This window comes from Triticum urartu, chromosome 6 (assembly GCF_003073215.2).
Source record: "Triticum urartu cultivar G1812 chromosome 6, Tu2.1, whole genome shotgun sequence".
NCBI classification, from domain to species: Eukaryota; Viridiplantae; Streptophyta; class Magnoliopsida; order Poales; family Poaceae; genus Triticum; species Triticum urartu.
In genome coordinates, this window is record NC_053027.1 from 123,190,391 (window position 1) to 123,199,929 (window position 9,539).

Consider the following 9,539-nt stretch of genomic DNA (forward strand, 5'->3'; position numbering starts at 1 on the left):
CCCCGAACCTACTAGGGGAGCCATGAAAACACTTTTCCACCGCCGCAACCTTCTGTACCCATGAGATCCCATCCAGGGGCCTTTTCTGGTGTCCTGCCGGAGGGGGATTCGATCACAGAGGGCTTTTACATCAACTCCATTGCCCTTCCGATGAAGCGTGTGTTGGAGAACGCAGTATTTCAAAATTTTACCTACGATCACGCAAGATCTATCTAGGATATGCATAGCAACGAGAGGGGAAAGTGTGTCTACGTACCCTCATAGACAGAAAGTGGAAGCGTTTAGTAACGTGGTTCATGTAGTTCAACGTCTTCGCGATCCAACTGATGCAAGTACCGAACGTACGGCACCTCCACGTTCAGCACACGTTCATCTCGATGACGTCCCTCGGGCTCTTGATCTAGTTGAGGCCGAAGGAGAGTTCCGTCAGCACGACGGTGTGGCGATGGTGATGATGAAGTTACCGACGCAGGGCTACGCCTAAGCACTATGGCGATATGACCGAGGTGTGTAACTGTGGAGGTGGGCACCGCACACGGCTAAGACAAATCTTGGAGTGCCTTTGGGGTGCCCCTGCCCACGTATATAAAGGAGGGAGGAGGAGGAGGCCGGCCTTGGAGGGGCGCGCCTGTAGGGGGAGTCCAACTAGGATTCCCAATCCTAGTTGGAGTCCCCTTCCTTTTCCAAGAGGGGAGAGAGGGAAGGAGTAGGAGAGGGAGAAGGAAAGAGAGAGGGGGCGCCGCCCCCTCCTTAGTCCAATTCGGACTTGCCATGGGGGGGCGCGTGGCCAACCCTTGAGGCCCTTCTCTCGTTTCCCGTATGGCCCATTAAGGCCCACTACTTCCCTCGGCGAATTGCCATAACTCTCCGGTACTTCGAAAAATACCCGAATCACTCAGAACCTTTCCGATGTCCGAATATAGCCTTCCAATATATCGATCTTTACGTCTCGACTATTTTGAGACTCCTCGTCATGTCCGTGATCTCATTCGGGACTCTGAACAACCTTCGGTAGATCAAATCACATAACTCATAATACAAATCGTCATCTAACGTTAAGCGTGCAGACCCTACGGGTTCGAGAACTATGTAGACATGACCGAGACACATCTCCGGTCAATAACCAATAGAGGAACCTAGATGCTCATATTGGCTCCTACATATTCTTCGAAGATCTTTATCGGTCAAACCGCATAACAACATACGTTGCTCCCTTTGTCATCGGTATGCTACTTGCCTGAGATTCGATCGTCGGTATCATCATACCTAGTTCAATCTCGTTACCGTCAAGTCTCTTTACTCGTTCTGTAATGCAACATCCCGCAACTAACTCATTAGTCACATTGCTTGCAAGGCTTATAGTGATGTGCATTACCGAGAGGGCCCAAAGATACCTCTCTGACAATCTGAGTGACAAATCCTAATCTCGATCTATGCCAACTCAACAAACACCATCGGAGACACCTGTAGAGCATCTTTATAATCACCCAGTTATGTTGTGACATTTGATAGCACACACGGTGTTCCTCCGGTATTCGAGAGTTGCATAATCTCATAGTCAGAGGAACATGTATAAGTCATGATGAAAGAAATATCAATAAAACTAAATGATCATTTATGCTAAGCTAACAGATGGGTCTTGTCCATCACATCATTCTCTAATGATGTGATCCCGTTCATCGAATGACAACACCTGTCTATGGTCAGGAAACTTAACCATCTTTGATTAACGAGCTAGTCAAGTAGAGGCATACTAGGGACACACTGTTTTGTCTATGTATTCACACATGTATTAAGTTTCCGGTTAATACAATTCTAGCATGAATAATAAACATTTATCATGATATAAGGAAATATAAATAACAACTTTATTATTGCCTCTAGGGCATATTTCCTTCAGTCCCCCACTTGCACTAGAGTCAATAATGTAGTCCACATCGCCATGTGATTTAACACCAGTAGTTTACATATTTATGTGATTAGTTCATACCTCCATGTGACTAATACCCAAAGGGTTTACTAGAGTCAATAATCTAGTTCACATCGCTATGTGATTAACACCCAAAGAGTGATCATGTTTTGCTTGTGAGAGAAGTTTAGTCAATTGGTCTGCCACATTCAGAGCCGTATGTATTTTGCAAATTTTCTATGTCTACAATGCTCTGCACCGAGCTACTCTAGCTAATCGCTGCCACTTTCAATATGTATCGAGATCAAGACTTAGAGTTATCCAGATCGGTGTCAAAGCTTGCATCGACGTAACTCCTTAAGATGAACTCTTTGTCACCTCCATAACCAAGAACCATTTCCTTATTCCACTAAGGATAATTTTGACCGCTGTTCAGTGATCCATTCCTGGATCACTATTGTACCCTCTTGCCAAACTCATGGTGAGGTACACAATAGGTCTGGTACACAGCATAGCGTACTTTATAGAACTTATGACTGAGGTATAGGGAATGACTTTTCAATCTCTTTCTATTTTCTGCCGTGGTCGGGTTTTGAGTCTTTACTCAACTTCACACCTTGCAACACAGGCAAGAACTCCTTCTTTGAATGTTCCATTTTGAACTACTTCAAAACTTGTCAAGGTATGTAATCATTGAAAAAATTTATCAAGCGTCTTGTTCTATCTCTATAGATCTTGATGCTCAATATGTAAGCAGCTACACCAAGGTCTTTCTTTGAAAAACTCCTCTCAAACACTCCTTTATGCTTTCCAGAAAATTCTACATTATTTCCGATCAACAATATGTCATTCACGTATACTTATCAAAAATGTTGTAGTGCTCCCACTCACTTTCTTGTAAATACAAGCTTCACCGCAAGTCTGTATAAAACTATATGCTTTGACCAACTCATCAAAGCGTATATTCCAACTCCGAGATGTTTGCACCGGTCCATAGATGGATCGCTGGAGCTTGCACACTTTGTTAGCACCTTTAGGATTGACAAAACTTTCTTGTTGTATCATATACAACTCTTCTTTAAGAAATCCATTAAGGAATGCAGTTTTGACATCCATTTGCCAGATTTCATAAAATGTGGCAATTGCTAACATGATTCGGACAGACTTTAAGCATCGCTACGAGTGAGAAAATCTCATCGTAGTCTACACCTTGAACTTGTCGAAAACTTTTTGCGACAATTTGAGCTTTGTAGATAGTAACACTACTATCAGCATCCGTCTTCCTCTTGAAGATCCATTTATTCTCAATGGCTTACAGATCAACGGGCAAGTCCACCAAAGTCCACACTTTGTTCTCATACATGGATTCTATCTCAGATTTCAAGGCCTCAAGCCATTTTGCGGAATCTGGGCTCACCATCGCTTCCTCATAGTTCGTAGGTTCGTCTTGGTCAAGTAACATGACCTCCAGAACAGGATTACCGTACCGCTCTGGTGCGGATCTTACTCTGGTGACCTACGAGGTTCGGTAGTAACTTGATCAGAAGCCATCATCATTAGCTTCCTCACTAATTGGTGTAGGAATCACTGGAACTGATTTCTGTCATGAACTACTTTCCAATAAGGGAGTAGGTACAATTACCTCATCAAGTTCTACTTTCCTCCCACTCACTTCTTTCGAGAGAAACTCCTTCTCTAGAAAGGATCCACTCTTAGCAACAAAGATCTTCCCTTCGGATCTATGATAGAAGGTGTACCCAACAATTTCTTTTGGGTATCCTATGAAGACGCACTTCTCCGACTTGGGTTTGAGCTTATCAGGTTAAAACTTTTTCACATAAGCATCGCAACCCCAAACTTTAAGAAACGACAGCTTAGCTTTCTTGCTAAACCACAGTTCATATGGTGTCGTCTCAACGGATTTTTAGATGGTGCCCTATTTAACGTGAAAGCAGCTGTCTCTAATGCATAACCCCAGAACGATAGCGGTAATTCGGTAAGAGACATCATAGTTTGCACCATATCTAATAAAGTACGGTTATGACGTTCGGACACACCATTACATTGTGGTGTTCCAGGTGGTGTGAGTTGCAAAACTATTCCACATTGTTTCAAATGAAGACCAAACTCGTAACTCAAATATTTGTTTCCGCGATCAGATTGTTGAAACTTTATTTTCTTGTTACGATGATTTTCCACTTCACTCTGAAATTCTTTGAACTTTTCAAATGTTTCAGACTTATGTTTCATCAAGTAGATATACCCATATCTTCTCAAATCATCTGTGAAGGCCAGAAAATAATTATACCCGCCGCGAGCCTTAACACTCATTGGACCACACACATCAGTATGCATTATTTCCAACAAGTCTGTTGCTCGCTCGATTGTTCCGAAGAACGGAGTCTTAGTCATCTTACCCATGAGGCATGGTTCGCAAGCATCAAGTGATTCCAAAAGTCCATCAGCATGGAGTTTCTTCATGCGCTTTACACCAATATGACCTAAATGGCAGTGCCACATATAAGTTGCACTATCATTATTAACTTTGCATCTTTTGGCTTCAATATTATGAATATGTGTATCACTATGATCGAGATTCAATAAACCATTTATATTGAGTGTACCTCCATAGAAGGTTTTATTCATGTAAATAGAAAAACAATTATTCTTTGACTTAAATGAATAACCGTATTGCAATAAGCATGATCCAATCATATTTATGCTCAACTCAAACACCAAATAACATTTATTTTAGGTTCAACACTAATCGCAAAGGTAAAGGGAGTGTGCGATGGTGATCTTATCAACCTTGGAATCACTTCCAACTCTCATCATCACCTCGCCCTTAACTAGTCTCTGTTTATTTTGCAACTCCCGTTTCAAGTTACTACTCTTAGCAACTGAACCAGTATGAAACACTGATGTATTGCTATAAACACTAGTAAAGTACACATCAATAACATGTATATCAAATATACCTTTGTTCACTTTGCCATCCTTCTTATCCTCCAAGTATCTAAGGCAGTTCCACTTCCAGCGACCATTTCCTTTACAGTAGAAGCACTCAGTTTCAGGCTTGGGTCTATCTTTGGGCTTCTTCATGGGAGTGGCAATTTGCTTGTCATTCTTCTTGAAATTCCTTTCTTTCCCTTGCCCTTTTACTTGAAACTAGTGGTCTTGTCAACCATCAACACTTGATGCTTTTCTTGATTTCTACCTTCGTCGATTCTAGCATCGCGAAGAGCTCGGGAATCGTTTTACGTCATCCCTTGCATATTATAGTTCAACACTAAGTTCTAGTAACTTGGTAATAGTGACTATAGAAATCTGTCAATCACTATCTTATCTGGAAGATTAACTCCACCCAAACAATCTGAGCACATGCTCACTGGTTGAGCTATTATCCTCCATCTTGTAGGCAAAGTATTGTCAGAGGTCTCATAACTCTCGACACGGGCATGAGTCTGAAATACTAATTTCAAATCTTGGAACATCTTACATTCTCCGTGGCGTTCAAAACATTTTTGATGTACCGGTTCTAAGTCGTAAAGCATGGCACACTAAATATCAAGTAGTCATCATACCGAGCTTGCCAGACGTTCATAACATCTGCCTCTGCTCCTGCAATAGGTGCATCAAGGACATAATTCTTCTGTGCAGCAATGAGGATAATCCTCAGATCACGGACCTATTCCGCATCATTGCTATCATCTTTCAACATAGTTTTTCTCTAGGAACATATAAAAAATAAACGGGGAGCTACATCGCGAGCTATTGATCTACAACATAGTTATGCAAATACTATCAGGACCAAGTTCATGATAAATTAAGTTCAATTAATCATATTACTTTATCAAGGTTGATAAATTACATCGCAAGCTATTGATCTACAACATAGTTATGCAAATACTATCAGGACTAAGTTCATGATAAATTAAGTTCAATTTCAACATAGTTTTTCTCTAGGAACATATCAAGGTTGATAAATTAATTTCATGATAAATTAGGTTCAACACTAATCCCGAAGGTAAAGGGAGTGTGCGATGGTGATCTTATCGACCTTGGAATCATTTCCAACACACATTGTCACCTCGCCCTTAACTAGTCTCTGTTTATTTTGCAACTCCTGTTTAGAGTTACTACTCTTATCAACTGAACCAATATCAAATACCGAGGGGTTGCTATAAACACTAGTAAAGTACACATCAATAACATGTATATCAAATATACCTTTGTTCACTTTGACATCCTTCTTATCCGCCAAGTACCTAGGGCAGTTCCACTTCCAGTGAACATTTCCTTTGCAGTAGAAGCACTCAGTTTCAGGCTTGGCTCTAGCTTTGGGCTTCTTCATGGGAGTGGCAACTTGCTTGCAATTCTTCTTGAAGTTCCCTTTCTTTCCCTTGCCCTTTTACTTGAAACTAGTGGTTTTGTCAACCATCAACACTTGATGCTTTTCTTGACTTCTATCTTCACTGATTTCAGCATCGCGAAGAGCTCGGGAATCGTTTTCGTCATCCCTTACATATTATAGTTCATCACGAAGTTCCAGTAACTTGGCGATAATGACCAGAGAACTATGTCAATCACTACCTTATCTGGGAGATTAACTCCCACTTGATACAAGCAATTGTAGTACTCAGACATTATGAGCACATGCTCACTGGTTGAGCCATTCTCGTCCATCTTGTAGGCAAAGTACTTGTCAGAGGTCTCATACCTCTCGACTCGGGCATGAGTCTGAAATACCAATTTCAGCTCTTGGAACATCTTATATGCTCTGTGGCATTCAAAACATTTTTGAATTCCCGGTTCTAAGCCGTAAAGCATGGCGCACTAAACTATCAAGTAGTCATCATACCGAGCTTGCCAAAAGTTCATAACGTTTGTATCTGCTCCTGCAATAGGTCCATCACCTAGCGGTGCATCAAGGACATAATTCTTCTATGCAACAATGAGGATAATCCTCAGATCACGGAGCTAGTCTGTATCATTGCTACTAACATCTTTCAACATAGTTTTCTCTAGGAACATATCATAAATAAAACGGGGAAGCTATACGCGAGAAATTGATCTACAACATAGATATGCAAATACTATCAGGACTAAGTTCATGATAAATTTAAGTTCAGTTAATCATATTACTTAAGAACTCCCACTTAGATAGACATCCCTCTAATCATCTAAGTGATCATGTGATCGATATCAACTAAACCATGTCCGATCATCATGTGAGATGGAATAGCTTTCAATGGTGAACATCACTATGTTGATCGTATCTACTATATGATTCACGCTCGACCTTTCGGTCTCAGTGTTCCGAGGCCATATCTGCATATGCTAGGCTCGTCAAGTTTAAGCCGAGTATTCTGCATGTGCAAAACTGGCTTGCACCCGTTGTATGTGAACGTAGAGCTCTGAGCTAGCTAGTCATGTCTTGCATCATGTTTAAATTCTTTTGAATTCGAAATGGGAATTGAACAAACCCTAGCACCAAATCAAATCAAATAGGTTCAACATAAAATCATTTTCAATGAACCCAAAATGCCCTTTGAAAATGTTCATGATTTCTAATAAAGGTGAAAACCTCTGCCAAAAATAATGAACATATTTCTAGGTCATTCTGGATGTTTTTGAATTAAATCATAATGTATTTGAATTGGGTCATTTGAATGTATAAGTACTTTAAATGCTCCAAATATTCTAGAATCACTTGAGGGCCTCTGGAATAATTCAGTTAGTGTCCATAATTAATTTCAAAATTTAATAAAATGATTTAGTCCTAAAACTAAATAAAAACAGAGAAATAAATAGAAAAGAGAAAGAAATAGAGAGGGAAAGAGAGAGAAGGTTTTCACCTAGCGCTCACCTAGCCTGGCCCAGCACGGCCCAGCCCACCACTTGGCGCTGCCAGTCGTCGTCCAGCTCCCGCTAGTCGGACACCGCGTGCGTGGTCGCCGCGCGCCGGCATGTGCCCGGCCACCTCTTGCTTCCACCGACGCCTTGGACGGCTCTAGGCGACGCCATGCACCCCCTGACCTCTCTCTCCCTCACCCATGGCCTCTCCCCTCCCCTGGACCTCTCCCTCTCACCCACCCGAACAGGTCTGTCGCCGACAAGCCACGAACACCGTCCACCCCTCGCATCTCCGACGTGCCAAGGAGCTCCGCCGTTGACTGCTAAACCATCTCCATCGAGCCACATGACGGAAAGAGCCCTCGAGCGCCGTCCCCGACGTCTTCTTCCTCCTCGCGCCACCGAGATCGTTGGCGACCTCCCGTCGTCACCAGCCCCTCCCCGAGCTCGCCGTTCGCTCCCCTGCAGTCGCAGTGAGCCACTGACCCTTCTCCCCCTCTCCGTTCTCGCTCTCATGCACCGTACGTGCCGCCTTGAGTTCGTTTGCATGCACCGCCGCCTGCGCTCCCCGCCGACGTGTCTCCGGCCATCTAATGGTCCGACCGTCGTGCCCAGCTTCCTCCATGCGCCGCGTAGAGCACGTAGGTGCCCCGCACGAGCCACCAAGGCCGTCAAAGCAACGACCCTGAGCTCCGGCGACCGCCAAGGTCGACGCCGGTGACGACTCCTGCCACCCCAGGCCCAACCACCTACACCACGCGACGCGGACGAGTGCCCGCGTCACGTAGATAACCTCTGCCGGCCATTTGGTCGCTGGAGGAGGAATCCCGCACCTCGCCGCCGCATCTGGCTTCGCCAGTGTCGAGTCACCAGCGGGATTGACTTGTTTGACTAGGGGTTTGACCTCCCCTGGCTCAATGACAGGTGGGGCGGCCCAGCTAACTAACCTAGATTAGTGTTAACTAAACCTAGTTAGTTTGGTTTAGTTACTGACACATGGGGCCCACTGGTCAGTTTGACCTGGACTGCCCCGTTGACCTGCTAACCTCACAGTGATGGAGTGCTGACGCAGTAAAGAATTTTCTGGATTTAAACTTATTCAGAAAATTCCAGAAATTGTTATAACTAATCTATAACTCAGATTCAAAAGATTTATATATGAAAAATTATCAGAAAAATCTAATCTATCCATTGGTACTAGTTTCATGCATGATAAAGCAACTTAACCTTGCTGTATAGATCAAAACATGTAAATGCACTTTGGAAATTCATAGTTTGAATTTGAATTTGAACCTTTGGTTCAAAGCAACTCAAACCCTTTTGTTGCTAGCTGCATTAGCTCAAATCACAGCATCTTGCCATATCATGATCATGCATCATTTTGTGCATTGCATTGATTGTGTTCCTTCTCTATTGACACCGGTGAAGAACTATACTATCTTCAGAAGTGCCAGCCAAGCAAAACCCCCTTGTTCATTCCGTTACAATCCCACTCTCTCGCTCTTGATCTCTTTTAGAGCATTAGGACAACACTGTTTCAACTATTACATGTTGCGGTAGTTGAACCCCTTTCCTTTGCATGACCTGTCATTGCCACAGTAAATAGACGAAACCCACTAGCATGAGTAGGAGTTGTTTGAGCCCTGATGTGCCTACTCATTCATGCTTGTTGTCATGCCTACTACTGCTTAGAGTTGAGTCAGGTCTGATTCCTCAGGGATGAATTGGAATGTGGTGAACATGTCTTACTGTTGAGAGCTAAGTGTGTGAACTC